Below are 16,412 nucleotides of genomic sequence, written 5' to 3' on the forward strand. Positions count from 1 at the left end.
AAGAAAACCTGGCACGGATAAAGTTTCCACAGTATCCAAGAGTGCAATGAAAATAATTGTTTAAATTATTAAAGATTTGAGTTGAGGACATGCAAGAACTTATGGGTAATGAGAGAATTTCAAGACATGCCATTAAAAATATATACATGATGTCCGTTAGTATGAAATATGGATGTCCTTGGCCACGTGATGTTTTTCATCAGAGGCAGCAGGGATTACAAGTTCAGCAACACCGCACTGGCTGCTCAGCAAAGCCGTGAACCCCAAAGCTTCATCAGCCTCGTGCTGCTTCCGGATCTTCTTCGCGCTGTCACCTTTTCCTGTCACCCATACTCACTATTTCTCTCTCCTTACGGACTTCATCACAAGATGGACAGGTTCCATTTTTCTTTAAACCACTTCCATTATACGTGACCCCTCAGAAAACACAACCACCTTATAATAAAATAGGCATTGCATTTTGAAATAATTTTCCAATCTTCTCATCTACTGTCCCTGAGTTGATGGGATGTTGTTTTTTTTAAGGAGAAGTCATTTTCCAAAGTCTTTAGTCCACAATCTGGAAGTGTTCTCCTCTTTCCCTTACTTTTGCAGACATTCCCACACGTCTTGACAGACCATTTGTTCTGTGAATCACACTGCCAGACCAGAGCTCTCTGTATACATTGGGGTGTACAAGGACTTTCCAAGGACTTGACATAAAATTAGAAATGCAGTTCAGCCAGCCCTCTGTGTCCATGGGTTCCGCATCTGCTGATTCAACCAGGCACGGATAGAAAACATTTGGAAAAAATTCCAGAAAGTTCCAAAAAGCAAGACTTGAATTTGCTGCAAACCAGCAACTATTTACATAGCATTGACATTGTATTAGGTATTATAAATAATCAAGACATCATTTAAAGTATACAGGACGATATATGTAGGTTATATGCAAACTCTATGCCATTTTATATAAGGGACCTGAGCATCGATGGATTTTGGTATCCATAGGGTGGGGTGGGGCGGGGAGTGGTCCTGGAACCAATCCCTGTGGATACTGAGGAATGACTAAGTTGGTTGGATTTGAGTTGGTACTATCTGAAATCACAGATTGTCGAATAGGTGAGTGTGCCTATGATTCTTGGTTAATTACTTCACTCTTCTACCTTTCTATGCTAGTTAAAGACTATGCTTCTAAAAGGTTTTATTTATTTATTTTACTTCTTATGATTAATACATATTGAAGAAATTTTACAGTACCTTTATGTCTTCTTCAGTTGTGCATTATTGATATTGATAATAAATAACTCAATCAAAAATTCAATTTGTTAAGATGGTGAGCAGAGAAAGACTTTTTTTAAAAGCTACTTTTTATCAGTTATCTATTTTATACATATTTGTGTATATACGTCAATCCCAATCTCCCAATTCATCCCACCACCACCACTTTCCCCCTTTGGTGTCCATACGTTTGTTCTCTACATCTGTGCCTCTATTTCTGCCTTGCAAACCAGTTCATCTGTACCATTTTTCTAGATTTCACATATATGCGTTTAATATACAATATTTGTTTTTCTCTTTCTGACTTACTTCACTCTGTGTGACAGTCTCTAGGTCCATCCACGTCTCTACAAATGACCCAATTACATTCCTTTTTATGGCTGAGGAATATTCCATTGTATATACGTACCACATCTTTTTCCATTCATCTGTCAATGGGCAGACGAATTTATGCTGTTTCCATGACTTGGCTATTGTAAATAGTACTTCAATGAACACTGGGGTGCATGTGTGTTTTTGAATTATGGTTTTCTCTGGGGGTATATGCCCAGTAGTGGGATTGTTGGGTCATATGGTAATTCTATTTTTAGTTTTTTAAGGAAATTCCATACTGTTCTCTATAGCGGCTGTATCAATTTACATTCCCACCAACAGTGCAAGAGGGTTCCCTTTTCTCCACACCCTCTCCAGCATTTGTTGTAGATTTTCCAATGATGCCCATTCTAACTGGTGTGAGGTGATACCTCATTGTAGTTTTGATTTGCATTTCTCTAATAATTAGTGATGTTGAGCAGCTTTTAATGTGCCTCATGGCCATTGCATGTCTTCTTTGGAAAAATGTCTATTTAATTCTTCTGCCCATTTTTTGATTGGGTTGTTTGTTTTTTTAATATTGAGCTGCATGAGCTGTCTATATATTTTGGAGATTAATCCTTTGTCTATTGATTCATTTGCAAATATTTTCTCCCATTCTGAGGGTTGTCTTTTTGTCTTGTTTATAGTTTCCTTTGCTGTGCAAAAGCTTTTAATTTGCATTAGGTCCCATTTGTTTATTTTCGTTTTTATTTCCATTTCTCTAGGAGGTGGGTCAAAAAAGATCTTGCTGTGATTTATGTCATAGAGTGTTCTGCCTATGTTTTCCTCTAAGAGTTTTATAGGGTACGGTCTTACATTTCAGTCTTTAATCCATTTTGAGTTTATTTTTGTGTATGGTGTTAGGGAGTGTTCTAATTTCATTCTTTTACATGTAGCTGTCCGGTTTTCCCACACCACTTATTGAAGAGACTGTCTTTTCTCCATTGTATATCCTTGCCTCCTTTGTCATAGATTAGTTGACCATAGGTGCGTGGGTTTATCTCTGGGCTTTCTATCCTGTTCCACTCATCTATATTTCTGTTTTTGTGCCAGTACCATATTGTCTTGATTACTGTAGCCTTATAGTATAGTCTGAAGTCAGGGAGTCTGATTCCTCCAGCTCCGTTTTTTTCCCTCAAGATTGCTTTGGCTATTCGGGGTATTTTGTGTCTCCATACAAATTTTAAGATTTTTTCTTCTAGTTCTGTAAAAAATGCCATTGGTAATTTGATAAGGATTGCATTGAATCTGTAGATTACTTTGTGTAATATAGTCATTTTCACAATATTGATTCTTCCAATCCAAGAACATGGTAAATCTCTCCATCTGTTTGTGTCATCTTTGATTTCTTTCATCAGTGTCTTATAGTTTTCTGAGTACAGGTCTTTTACCTCCTTAAGTAGGTTTATTCCAATATATTTTATTCTTTTTGTTGCAGTGGTGAATGGGATTGTTTCCCTGATTTCTCTTTCTGATCTTTCGTTGTTAGTGTATAGGAATGCAAGAGATTTCTGTGCATTAATTTTGTATCCTGCAACTTTACCAAATTCATTGATTAGCTCTAGTAATTTTCTGGTGGCATCTTTAGGATTCTCTATGTATAGTATCATGTCATCTGCAAACAGTGACAGTTTTACTTCTTTTCCAATTTGTATTCCTTTTATTTCTTTCTCTTCTCCGATTGCTGTGGCTAGGACTTCCAGAACTATGTTGAATAATAGTGGCAAGAGTGGACATCCTTGTCTTGTTCTTGATCTTAGAGGAAGTGCTTTCAGTTTTTCACCATTGAGAATGATGTTTTGCTGTGGGTTTGTCATATATGGCCATTATTATGTTGAAGTAGGTTCCCTCTATGCCCACTTTCTGAAGAGTTTTTATCATAAATGGGTGTTGAATTTTGTCAAAAGCTTTCCCTGCATCTATTGAGATGATCATATGGTTTTTATTCTTCAGTTTGTTAATATGGTGAATCACATTGATTGATTTGTGTATATTGAAGAATCCTTGGCAACTCTGGGACAAATCCTACATAATCATGGTGTATGATCCTTTTTATGTGTTGTTGGATTCTGTTTGCTAGTATTTTCTTTAGGAGTTTTGCATCTGTATTCATCATTGATACTGGTCTGTAATTTCCTTTTTTTGTAGTATCTCTGTCTGGTTTTGGTATGAGCGTGATGGTGGCCTCATAGAATGAGTGTGGGAGTGTTCCTTCCTCTGCAATTTTTTGGAAGAGTTTGAGAAGGGTGGGTGTTAACTCTTCTCTAAATGTTTGATAGAATTCACCTGTGAAGCCATCTGGTCCTGGACTTTTGTTTATTGGCAGTTTTTTAATCACAGTTTCAATTTCATTACTTGTGATTGGTCTGTCCATATTTTCTGTTTCTTCCTGGTTCAGTCTTGGAAGGTTATGCGTTTCTAAGAATTTGTCCATTTCTTCCAGGTTGTCCATTTTATTGGCATAGAGTTGCTTGTAGTAGTCTCTTATGATGCTTTGTATTTCTGCGGTGTCCATCGTAACTTCTTTTTCATTTCTAATTTTATTGATTTTAGTCCTCTCCCTCTTTTTCTTGATGAGTTTGTCTAAAGGTTTATCAATTTTGTTTATTTTCTCAAAGAACCAGCTTTTAGTTTTATTGATCTTTGTTATTGTTTTGTTTCTATTTCATTTATTTCTGCTCTGATCTTTATGATTTCTTTCCTTCTGCTAACTTTGGGTTTTGTTTGTTCTTCTTTCTCTACTTCTTTTAGGCGTAAGGTTAGATTGTTTATTTGAGATTTTTCTTGTTCCTTGAGGTAGGATTATATTACTATAAACTTCCCTCTTAGAACTGCTTTTGCCGTGTCCCATAGGTTTTGGATTGTTGTGTTTTCATTGTCATTTTGTCTCTAGGTATTTTTTGATTTCTTTTTTGAGTTCTTCAGTGATCTCTTGGTTATTTAGTAACGTATTGTTTAGCCTCCATGTTTTTGTGTTTTCTACATTTATTTCCCTGTAATTGATTTCTAATCTCATAGCGTTGTGCTCAGAAAAGATACTTGATATGATTTTAATTTTCTTAAATTTACCGAGGCTTGATTTGTGACCCAAGATGTAATCTATCCTGGAGAATGTTCCATGTGCACTTGAGAAGAAAGTGTAATCTGCTGTTTTCAGATGGAATGTCCTATAAATATCAATTAAATCTATCTGGTCTGTTGTGTCATTTAAAGCTGTGATTCCTTATTAATTTTCTGTCTGGATGATCTGTCCATTGGTGTAAGTGAGGTGTTAAAGTCCCTATTACTGTGTTACTGTTGACTTCCTCTTTTATAGCTGTTAGCATTTGCTGTATGTATTGAGGTGCTCCTATGTTGGGTGCATATGTATTTATAATTGTTATATCTTCTTCTTGGATTGGTCCCTTGATCATTATGTCATGTCCTTTCTTCTCTCTTATAACATTCTTTATTTTAAAGTCTATTTTATCTGACATGAGTATTGCTACTCCAGCTTTCTTTTGATTTCCATTTGCATGGAATATCTTTTTCCATCCCCTCACTTTCAGTCTGTATGTGTTCCTAGGTCTGAAGTGGGTCTCTTGCAGACAGCATATATATGGGTCTTGTTTTTGTATCCCTTCAGCAAGCCTGTGTCTTTTGGTTGGAGCATTTAATCCATTCACATTCAAGGTAGTTATAGATATGTATGTTCCTGTTTCCATTTTATTAATTGTTTTGGGTTTGTTTTTGTAGGTCCTTTTCTTTTCTTGTGTTTCCCAGTAAGGGAAGTTCCTTTAGCATTTGTTGTAGAACTGGTTTGGTGGTGCTGAATTCTCTTAGCTTTTGCTTATCTGTAAAGCTTTTGATTTCTCCATCAGATCTGAATGAGATCCTTGCTGGGTAGAGTAATCTGGGTTGTAGTTTCCTCCCTTTCATCATTTTAAATATATCGTGCCACTCCCTTCTGGCTTGTAGAGTTTCCGCTGAAAAATCAGATGTTAACCATAAGGGAGTTCCCTTGTATGTTATTTGTTATTTTTTCCTTGTTGCTTTTAATAATTTTTCTTTGTCTTAATTTTTGTCAGTTTGATTACTATGTGTCTCGGCATGTTTCTCCTGCCTGGGAGTCTCTGCGCTTCTTGGACTTGTGTGGTTATTTCCTTTCCCATGTTAGGGAGTTTTCAACTTTAATCTCTTCAAATACTTTCTTGGGTCCTTTCTCTCTCTCTTCTCCTTCTGGGACCCCTATAATGCAAATGTTGGTGCATTTAATGTTGTCCCAGATGTCTCTTAAGCTGTCTTCATTTCTTTTCATTCTTTTTTCTTTATTCTGTTCTATAGCAGTGTATTCCACCATTCTGTCTTCTAGGGCAATTATCCATTCTTCTGCCTCAATTATTCTGCTATTGATTCCTTCTAGTGTATTTTTCATTTCAGTTATTGTATTGTTCATCTCTGTTTGTTTGTTCTTTAATTCTTCTAGATGTGTGCTCTTTAATTCTTCTAGGTCTTTGTTAAACATTTCTTGCATCCTCTCAATCTTTGCCTCCATTCTTTTTCCGAGGTCTTGGATCATCTTCACTATGATTATTCTGAATTCTTTTTCTGGAAGGTTGCCTATCTCCACTTCATTTAGTTGTTTTTCTGGGGTTTTATCTTGTTCCTTCATCTGGTACAAAGTCCTCTGCCTTTTCATTTTGTCTATCTTTCTGTGAAAGTGGTTTTCATTCCACAGGCAGCAGGGTTGTAGTTCTTCTTGCTTCTGCTGTCTGCCCTCTGGTGGATGAGGCTATCTAAGAGGCTTGTGCAAGCTTCCTGATGGGAGGGACTGGTAGTGGGTAGAGCTGGGTGTTGCTCTGGTGGGCAGAACTCAGTAAAACTTTAATCTGCTTGTCTGCTGATGGGTGGGGCTGGATTCCCTCCCTGTTGGTTGTTTGGCCTGAGGCGACCCAACAGTGGAGCCTACCCGGGCTCTTTGGTGGGGCTAATGGTGGACTCTGGGAGGGCTCACGCCAAGGAGTACTTCCCAGAACTTCTGCTGCCTGTGTCCTTGTCCTCACGGTGAGCCACAGCCACCCTCTGCCTCTGCAGGAGACCCTCCAACACTAGCAGGTAGGTCTGGTTCAGTCTCCTATGGGGTCACTGCTCCTTCCCCTGGGTCCCAATGCTCACACTACTTTGTGTGTGCCCTCCAAGAGTGGAGTCTCTGTTTCCCCCAGTGCTGTTGAAGTCCTGCAATCAAATCCCGCTAACCATCAAAGTCTGATCTCTGGGAATTCCTCCTCCTGTTGCCGGACCCCAAGGTTGGGAAGCCTAATGTGGGGCTCAGAACCTTCACTCCCGTGGGTGGACTTCTGTGGTATAAGTGTTCTCCAGTTTGTGAGTCACCCACCCAGCAGTTATGGGATATGATTTTATTGTGATTGTGCCCCTCCTACCATCTCATTGCAGCTTCTCCTTTGTCTTTGGATGTGCAGTATATTTTTTGGTAAGTTCCAGTGTCTTCCTGTCGATGACTGTTCAGCAGTTAGTTGTGATTCTGGAACTCTCACAAGAGGGAGTGAGAGCACGTCCTTCTACTCCACCATCTTGAGCCAATCTCAATAAAATATTTTTTAACATAGTAATATATTATTTAAAATTCTGTGGGGGAAATGGAATGAAGGAGTTGGAGAAGAAAAGGGAATGATGTGAAATTTCTAACTGTTCAGGGAGAGTTTGTTTATTATTTTGAAACAGATGATGGTGCTTCTCAAATCACTGTGGCATTTAGATCCCTTTGGATGCTTTAAAAGTGACATAAGAGTTTTATTTTAAAACATTAATATTTACAATATGACATCAATAAAATCTTTTGTAAATATTTAAAAGCATGATAAAGACTCTTGATGGCAAGTTCATATAAGCATCATTCTTGTAGTGATCGTGGACAAAAGGGTTGGGAGTACACTGGCCTGAACTGCCTTTTCACTCTTGCTTCTCTCCTCCCATGATAAATAATTTCCCACTGTTGTAAAATTCCAGGGATAGAATGTAAATATGGAGTTGAGGGGTAGGGAGAGCATAGGATGGAAGCCAGCTTGACTTCAGTAGGAAAACTTGGAGAGGAGCAGAGGTAATAATCTTAAAGGCTTGAGAGGAAAAACGTAATGAGTGAGGCAATCAGTTGGACTGTCCCCAACTTCTAACCTACTTCACTTGGATGTAAGAGCTTGGGATACCCTTTCAGCCTTAGCAGCCCTCTGTCAACACATGACTTCCTCAGCGGTCAGGCAGGAAAAACTCAGCATTAGAAAAGGGCCTGAGGTTAGTGGTGGTTGTCCCTAGGGTATAAGAAGGTGGGTGATTACTTTCTTCTATTTCCTTCTCCAGATTTTCTAATTTCATTAAATGGATGAGTATCATTTGTGGAAATTTTACTACACAAAATGGAGGTCAAAACATGCTGAGAACTGCAGGCTCTACCCTGGGTTCCAGCCCCAGCTCTGCTGAGAGTTCACCTGTGCTGAGGGTCTACAGGGATTTCTTTGGTCAATTTCTTCTTTTCTGGTTCTTTCTTTCATAGTTCCATTAACATTTTTATTTTATATTAACTGAAAACTCAGGGTCTTTTTCTGGCATATAAGTGTCCTTTTGACTCAGGGGGGCTTGGACCTCAGGATTTTGGCTCTGCCTGCTGCCCTTTCCTGCTTCTTTGTGCTTCAGCACACCTCCCAGGCTTGAAGATTATTATGGTCTGAATGTTTTCATCATCCACAACTTCCCATGTTGAAGCCCTAACCCCCAGTGTGATGGTATTTGGAGGTGGGACCTTTGGGAGGTAAATAGGTTTAGATGAGGTCATTGAGAGTGGGGTCCCCATGATGTGATTAGTGTCCCTATAAGAAGAGGAAGAGAGACCAGAGCTCTCTCTCTCTCTCTCCATCACATGAGGACACAGTGAGAAGGGCCATCGGCCAGCCAGGAAAAGACTCTTACTAGGAACTGAATCATCCTGCACCTTGATTTGGACTTCCAGCCTCTAGAACCATGAGAGCTCAATGTCTGCTGTTCAAGCCATCAGTCTACAGTATTTCGTTATAGCAGTTGGAGCCACCTGAGACAGGGACCATCAATCTGGGCAAGACCGGGCCTGGCCAGCCCTGCCGTTTGTCCCTGTGCTCCGGCATCATCATGGTGATGGCACGGGGCAAGGGGGCTTCCAACAGAACTGAGACAATGAACAGTGGTAAAGAACATTGTAGATATACTTTGACATGACAATTTTGCCTCAGGTTGAACCTTCCACATTGCCTTGGGCAGAGTGGAAAAAACATCAACAGCATTCAGGAGGGCCAGGTACTGCCTGGGAGATGCCAGGGTAACTGTGAGTGGTCTCAGAACAAGCTTTTCAAACTTTTAAGAGAGGAAATAATAGGTAAAGCTTCTGAGCTTGGAATATTTTTGCGGGAGTTAATCTCTAACAAGATACTAGTACATGTTCTACCCAACCCACTCTTGGAAGTGCTAGGTTAGAGATTCTAGTTCAAGCATTCCACTAAGAAATCTTTATTGAGCACCTATTATGTGTACAAGGCAGTAGGGATATAAGAGTGAACAAAACAAATATCCCCACCTTCCTGGAGTGAAGTAGTATATGGAGTATGTCAGATGGTGGTAGGTGTATGGAGACAAACAAAGCTGGCTTGGGGATAAGGAGGGCCAGGAGGAAGGGGTGTATTGTAGTTTGGAGTGGCCAAGCAAGACCTTCAAGGTGACATTGGATCAGGGGAAGGAAATGAAGGGTCAAGCCAGGTGGGTAGCTGGGGGATGAGCATTTTAGCTATAAGTCATATCTGGTGCAAAGACTCTGAGACATGGCCATCCTAATGTAAGACCAGAGTGGAAAGGGGAATCATGAGGGGTAGGAGATGGAATATAGGATAGCAGGTCATAGAGATAAGAGGGAGAAAAACTGCGTAGGTCATTCTGCAGAATTTGACTTTAACTCTGAGTCAATTGAGAACCATTGGAGGATTTGAACAGCAGAGTAACGTGACCTTACTTTTATAAGGCCACTCTGGCTGCTGGGGTGAGAATGGGGGGTGAGAATAGGAGCAGGGACATCCGTTAGGAGGCTATGGCAACACTTTTTAAAATAATTGCAGCACTTCAGATAAGAGTTGAAGGCAGCCTGGATCAGGATGGTAGTGGGGGAGGAAGTGAGAAATGGTCATACTTTCTATCTATTCTGACGTAGAGCAAACAGGACTTATTGATAGACTGGATGTGGGTAGACAAAAAGAAAGGAGTTAAGGATGACCATAAGTTTTTGACCCAAGCAACAGAAAAAATGAAATGTCTATTTAGTGAAATGGGGATGACAAGGATTTCCCCACCCTCATGACATCCTTTAACAAGCTTCGCAAACTTCCAAGAAGAGTAATGGTACGTAAAGTTTCTGAAATTGGAAGATTTTTGTAGGAGAAACAGGTTAGGGTTGGAAGAAGGAGATCAGAAGCCTAGTTTCAGGCGAGTAAAATTTGGGTTGTCTCAAAATAGATCATGGACCTAACTAAATGTAAGAGCTAAAAACAGAAAACTTCCAGAAGAAAAATATAGGAGAAAATGTTCATGATGTTGGGTTGGGCAAAGAATTTTTAGATACAATCCATAATAGAAGGAAAGTGATAAATTTGACTCCACCAAGATTAAAAACTTTTGTACTTCAAAAGATATCATTAAGAAAATAAAAAGATTAGACATTTACTTGGAGAAAATATTTGCAAATTATATACCTGATAAAGTACTTGTATCCAGAATATATAAGGAACTCTTACAATTCCACAGTAAGACAAAAAATCCAATTAATAATGTATAAAAATTTAAAGAGACATTTTACTAAGATGATGTACAAAAGGCTAATAAGCATATGAAAAAATACTCCATATCATTAATCACTAGGGAAATACAAGTTAAAAGCACAACGAAATACCACTGTATACACATTATAAAGGCTAAAATTGAAGACAGATAATATCAATTGTTGGCAAGGAAGTGAGAAACTGGAACTCTCACAAACTGTTGGTGGGAAAGTAAAATGATACAGCCAGTTTGTAAAACAGATTAGCACTTTCTTATAAAGTTAAATATACATTTATCATATGACCCAGTTCATAGAAGCATTATTTATAATAGCCCCAAACTGGAAATAATCCAAATATTCTTCAACAGGTGAATGAATAAATAAAATGTGGTATACCCATATGATGGAATATAATTCAGCAGTAAAAAGGAAGAAAATGTGGATATATGCTACAATGCTTATAAATCTCAAAAACATGCTAAGTGAAAGAAGTCAGACACAAAACCCTACATATTGTATGATTCTATTCACATGAAATGTCTAGAAAAGGCCTATTTATAGGAATATAAAACAAATCAGTGTTTGTCTAGGGCTGGGGGTGGGAGTGGCTGCAAACAGGCATAAAGGAACTTTTTGGGGTGATGAAAATGTTCTAAAACTGGATGGTGGTGATGGTTGCACAGGTCTACAAATTTACTAAAAATCGTTGAATCGTATACTTATAATGGGTGAATTTTATGATGTGCAAATTATACTTCAATAAATCTATTAAAAATGTGAGCTGTCTTATGTGATATGCAAAAGTGGGTGTTAAGTTGGTAGTTGCACATTTAGTCTGAAAGAAGCCCAGACTGGGGATAAAAGTTGGGGACTGCTCAGTTATACATACGATAGCTATATGATAGAATTTAAAGTCTTGAGATGACTGAGAGAATGAGTGTTGACAAAGAAAAGGGGGCTGAGCACTGAGCTTGGGGGCTCCAAGATTTAGAGGCTGGGGTGTAAGAACTAGCAAGGAGATGGAGAGGTCCAGCCAGCGAGGGAGAAGGAAAACCAAGAGCGTGGTGTCCGGGGCGCCATGTACAGAAGAGGAGGGAGCGTGAGCTGCAGGGAACGCGACTGAAAGTCAAGGACAGTAAAGATGAAGGACTGACTATAGAATTTAGCAAATGTGCGGTTCGTGGGGACCTCAACAAGGACAATTTTGACAGGGATGGGGATGTGAGTTAGAGGAGTAGGTTCAAGATTGGAGCCAGGATGGGAACAGACGACTCTGGAGGAATTTTGCTACAAAGGAGTTTTGGGGAAAATGTCTTTCCTTATAACTAATAATAATGATGGGTTTGTTTTCTATTCTTTGTATTCTTTCATGAGATGGTCAGTCAGGTGGGGCTGCAAGAGGAGACAGAGGAGAGGCTCAGGAAACAAAGCTGATTATAAACTCTCAGGTTCTGGAGCCAGGGGACAGGACATGCCACGCAGGGCACATGGAAAGACATCAAGGTGGTCAGGAGCAGAAGACAGGAGGGGCTGAGAGCTCAGGTCACGGCCTTTCTTGGGATTTCTGAGGGAAAGACAAGGCAGGGCAGGGTAAGCAGTTTAGGACTGGCTGGTTTGAGTAGTTCTGGGAGGCTCTAAGCTATAGGGGTGGTCCCTAGTTGCCTGGTACCTGGCCCAGGAATGATCCAGGCAGAGGAATCTTGCTTCCTGGGGTTGTACTGACGCCAAAAGCTCAGGTTCTCTGCACTGGTACCAGAACGAATCTGAGAGACAGAGTTCTGGGTGAAGTAGAAGAAGATAGCTTTATTGCTTTGCCAGGCAAAGGGGGCCACAGCAGGCTCCCGCCTCAAAAAACTATGTGTCCCAAACCCGGAGGATTTGATGAGAAGTTTTATAGCAATAGCTCAAGGAGAAGGTTGCTGACAAGATTAGGATGTGTGAAGGGCTTGCACTCCCTTCATCTCATCTCAGGTGCTGGGTCTCCTAATCTTGAGCATTTTTGGTCCCTTTAGTCTGGCCTCAGGTGGTTTCTTGGCTGCTCTTCCCTTGACTAGCAACAGTTCGAATCCATGTTTTGGAACTCCAGGAAGGCCATGGAGGCTGGAGTCTTGCCTACAAGAAACGGGGGACAAAAAAGGCCTCCATGCCCGGGCGTCCCACGGGACCTCCGCTCAGTTTCAGTACTGGCCAGACAGAGGAGGTAGGGCTCTGGATTGGTTATTTTGCATTAAAGTCATGCTCCAGTCCTGACTCTTTGCTGTCTTTAACAACTGGCTACTGTCTCCCCAACCAGAAAGGTTTTTGTTTTTGTTTTTTGTTTTGTTTGTTTGGGTGCTTTTTTTTTAAGATGTCAAAAATCATAGTATCCAGAAAAAAATTGTATTGAATACAGCATACAATTTATTTTTACTTAGATAAATATTTTACTTGGTACTGTAATTTAGTCCCCCCAGTAGCGCGTGAGGTAGTAAACTCCAGTGTTGTTGAACCTTTGATACTTCCTACATTCCCCAGTGTGCACCCTCTGACTAGAATGTTCTTTCCTGCTGGGCTCCAAGGTAACTCCCAAGACCAGCTCCTTTGGGCCATTCTCCTCTTGTCTTATACTGAACTTTATAACATTTGTTTCCTGGGTCAGTCTCTCCAGGTCTTGGTGACTTTTAAAAAGTATGCCTAAAATAAGTGATCTATTTCCTTTCATTTGCATCAAATTTCACTGGATTCTGAACTTTATTTTCAACCAATACTGAGAAATTGGCTCTGAAATGATGCTTTAATCAGAGAAACTAACAGGAATGAATGGAAAACAGATGTCAGTAATGAAGAAACTTATGTTCATAAGAAACTGCTTAGCATTCAATAGTTCCTCCCTTAAGAGACGGTGCAAGTTGGAATCCTGGGGGAAATGTGTGCACTTTTTTCCTAGATGTTTATTTGATTGGGAGCTATGTTCCTATTTGGTGAAATGCTTTCTGTATTTGGAAAGTCATGACTATGTATATGTTTGAATAGCAGATTAGAAGCCAAAGCTTTCAGTGCATGGATTTACACTGCTGTTCATCAGGGAGATGGCCCCACTGGGCGTGTGCCTAGTGCAGTGCGGGAGGCCATGTCTTCAAGGGTGCTGGTATCTGAGCATCTGACTACAGTCTGGACTTGACAACACCTGGAGCCCCGCAGGAATGCTATAGGATAGAGAGGGTCATGGGTTCAAGGGCAGAAGCTGGGGTGGTAGCACTGAGCAACAAGCCAAACCCATGAGAGGTATGGAGAATGAACCATCAAGAGGGAGTCAAAGATTTGGATCCAGGTGAGCAGACTTGGTTGGAAAGATGTGGTGGGTGTGGTATGGGGGTAGTAAGTGAGCAGATGGAAACCAGAGCATGGCTGTGAGTAAAATACAGAGAGCACTGTACCTTCCCTGGGCAACTGTAAACCATTCTCTTTAAAGACCAATCAGAGTTAAGATTTGCCGGTGTAGAATGATGTTGTAGTGCAGCAATTAAGAACACAGGTTCACTTAGTATGATAATCTGAGGGAACTATATTCAATATCCTGGATTATCAAACCATAGTGGAAAAGAATATGAAAAAGAATATATATATATATGACAAACACTTTGCTGTATAGCAGAAATTAACACAACATTGTAAATCAACTGTACTTCAATGAAATAAATTAAAAAAAAAGAAAAAAAAAAGAACACAGGTTCCTGAGGTCTGTAGACTGGAGTTTGAGTTCTGGCTCCACCACCTCTAGCTGTTGGTTCTCTCTAAACCTTAGTTTCCTAAATTATAAAACAATGCCTGATGACAGGACTGTTCTGAGTAATGTAATGTATGTAAAGACCTCAGCATGGTGCCAGCCATATCATAACACTCAAAAGAGGTAATCGTTTTTGTTATTTAGCATCAAGTTCTTCTTCCAGCTGGAGAAGGCGACTAGGTATGTGCCAGACCCTATGTGCGGTGCTTTCTGTGTATCATCTGATTTCACTGTCATAACAGCTGCACGAAGCCAAGGCGTTTATGATCCTCATTTTTATCAATATAAACGAGGCTCCTGTGGCTGAGGGAGACTGGGCTGCTGCTCAAGGTCCCATGACTGAAAGTAGTAATGAGTAGTAGTGAGTCTGATTTCAGTTTCTATGGGTTTCAAGGAATGTTTGCTGACTTGAAATGTTGTTTATTTCTCTTAATCTTGGGCAATGTACTGGGATATGAGTAAGAAAGAGAATGAGGAATCTTGATGGAAATCTTATCAGAAAGCTTGCTGTGTACCTCAGAACATGGTATTAAGCTCTCAGAGTTCAAGGTTGGCAGATTTATCATCTGGTTTTCTCCCTTCCTTCCTTCCTTCCTTCCTTCCATCCTTCCTTCCTTCCATCCTTCCTTCCTTCCATCCTTCCTTCCTTCCTTCCTCCTTCCCTCCCTCCCTCCTTCTCTCTCTCTTTCTTTCCCCCTTCCTTCCTTCTTTCCTTCCTTCCTTCTTTCCTCCCTCCCTTTCTTCCTTCCTTTTCTCTCTCTCTCTCTTTCTGGGGGAGAGGAGGATGCCTCAGGTAAACCAATAAGTGCTTAGAGAAGAAAAATACAATGAAATCATATGAGCTTAAAAAGTTCCACAGCTTTCTTAGCATAAACTTTCTTGCTTGGGATAGGGAAACCACCGAATCTGAGGTTTTGCCTAGAGAAATGTAGGTAAGTAGCATTTATAAAATGGTCATGAGAGACAGCCTCTTGAACCATTTATTAGTCTTAGCCCAAGTTGAGGGTGTGGGAGGTGCCAGGATGGTTCCACATAAGAAAATCAATCAATGTGATACACCTCATTAACAGAACAAAGGACAAACACCACATGATCATCTCAATTGATACAGAAAAAGCATTTGACAAAATTCAACATTCTTTTATGATAAAAAACATTCGACAAACTAGGAATAGAAGGAAATTACTTCAACATGGTAAAGGCCATATACGAAAAGCCCACAACTTACATTATACTCAGTGGTGAAAAACTGAAAGCATCTCCTCTAAGATCAGGAACAAGGCAGGGATGCCCCCTCCTCCCCCAACTTTACCTCTATTCAACATAGTACTGGAAATCCAAGCCAGAGCAATTAAGCAAGTGCTATGGACAGAATGTTTGTGTCCTCCCCGAATTCATATGTTGAAGTGTATGCCCCAGTGTGATGTTATTTGGAGATGGGGCCTTTGGGAGGTGATTAGGTCATAAGGGTGGAACTTTCATGAATGGGACTAGTTCCCTTATGAAAAAGACCCCAGAGAGCTTCTACTCTGCCCCTTCTACCATGTGAGAACACAGCAAGAAGACAGCCATTTATGAACCAAAAAGCAGGCCCTCCTTACCAGACACCAGATTTGCTGGTGCCTTTATCTTCGACTTCTCAGGCTCCAGAACTATGAGAAACAAATTTCTGCTGCTTATAAGCCACCCAGTCTATAGTGTTTTATATTAACAGAGCAAACAGACTAAGACAGTAAGAAAAAGTTACAAAAGGCATCCAGGTTGGGAAGGAAGAAGTAAAATTATCTCTGTTTGCAGAAGACATGGTCTTATATAGAGAAAACCTTAAAGAGTCCCCTCCCACACACAAAAAATGTTGAAACTAATAAGCAAATTCAGCAAAGTTGCAGCACAGAAAATCAATATGTAAAATCAGTTGTGTTTCTATACACTAACAGTGAAACATCTGAAAAGGAAGGTAAGAAAACAATTCCATTTACAATAGCATGAAAAGAGTAAAACACTTAAGAATTAACTTAACCAAAGAGGCAAAAGACTTGTATGTTGTAAACTATAAAAAACTGTTGAAAAAATTTAAAGAAGACACAAACAAATGGAAAGTCACCCCATGTTCATAGATTGGAAAACTTAATACTGTTAAAATGTCAATACTACCCAAGGCAATCAACAGATTTAATGCAATCCCTATCACAATCTCAATGGCAT

At 39.9% G+C, this 16,412-nt stretch overlaps 2 protein-coding genes across 6 annotated transcripts in view; both read right to left on the reverse strand.

Annotated features, from left to right (window-relative positions):
• The window catches only part of BST1 (bone marrow stromal cell antigen 1), a 249,487-nt gene extending 248,006 nt beyond the window's left edge, over nucleotides 1–1,481 (reverse strand). Inside the window, 1 exon segment of the mRNA XM_082389530.1 lies at nucleotides 1,421–1,481. The gene's annotated coding sequence lies outside the window, so the exon portion shown is untranslated.
• Nucleotides 1–16,412, reverse strand: part of CC2D2A (coiled-coil and C2 domain containing 2A) — a 183,485-nt gene that overhangs the window by 105,430 nt on the left and 61,643 nt on the right. The window lies entirely within an intron of this gene.

Source organism: Balaenoptera borealis (genome assembly GCF_965194805.1).
Source record: "Balaenoptera borealis genome assembly, chromosome: 4".
Classification (NCBI taxonomy): domain Eukaryota; kingdom Metazoa; phylum Chordata; class Mammalia; order Artiodactyla; family Balaenopteridae; genus Balaenoptera; species Balaenoptera borealis.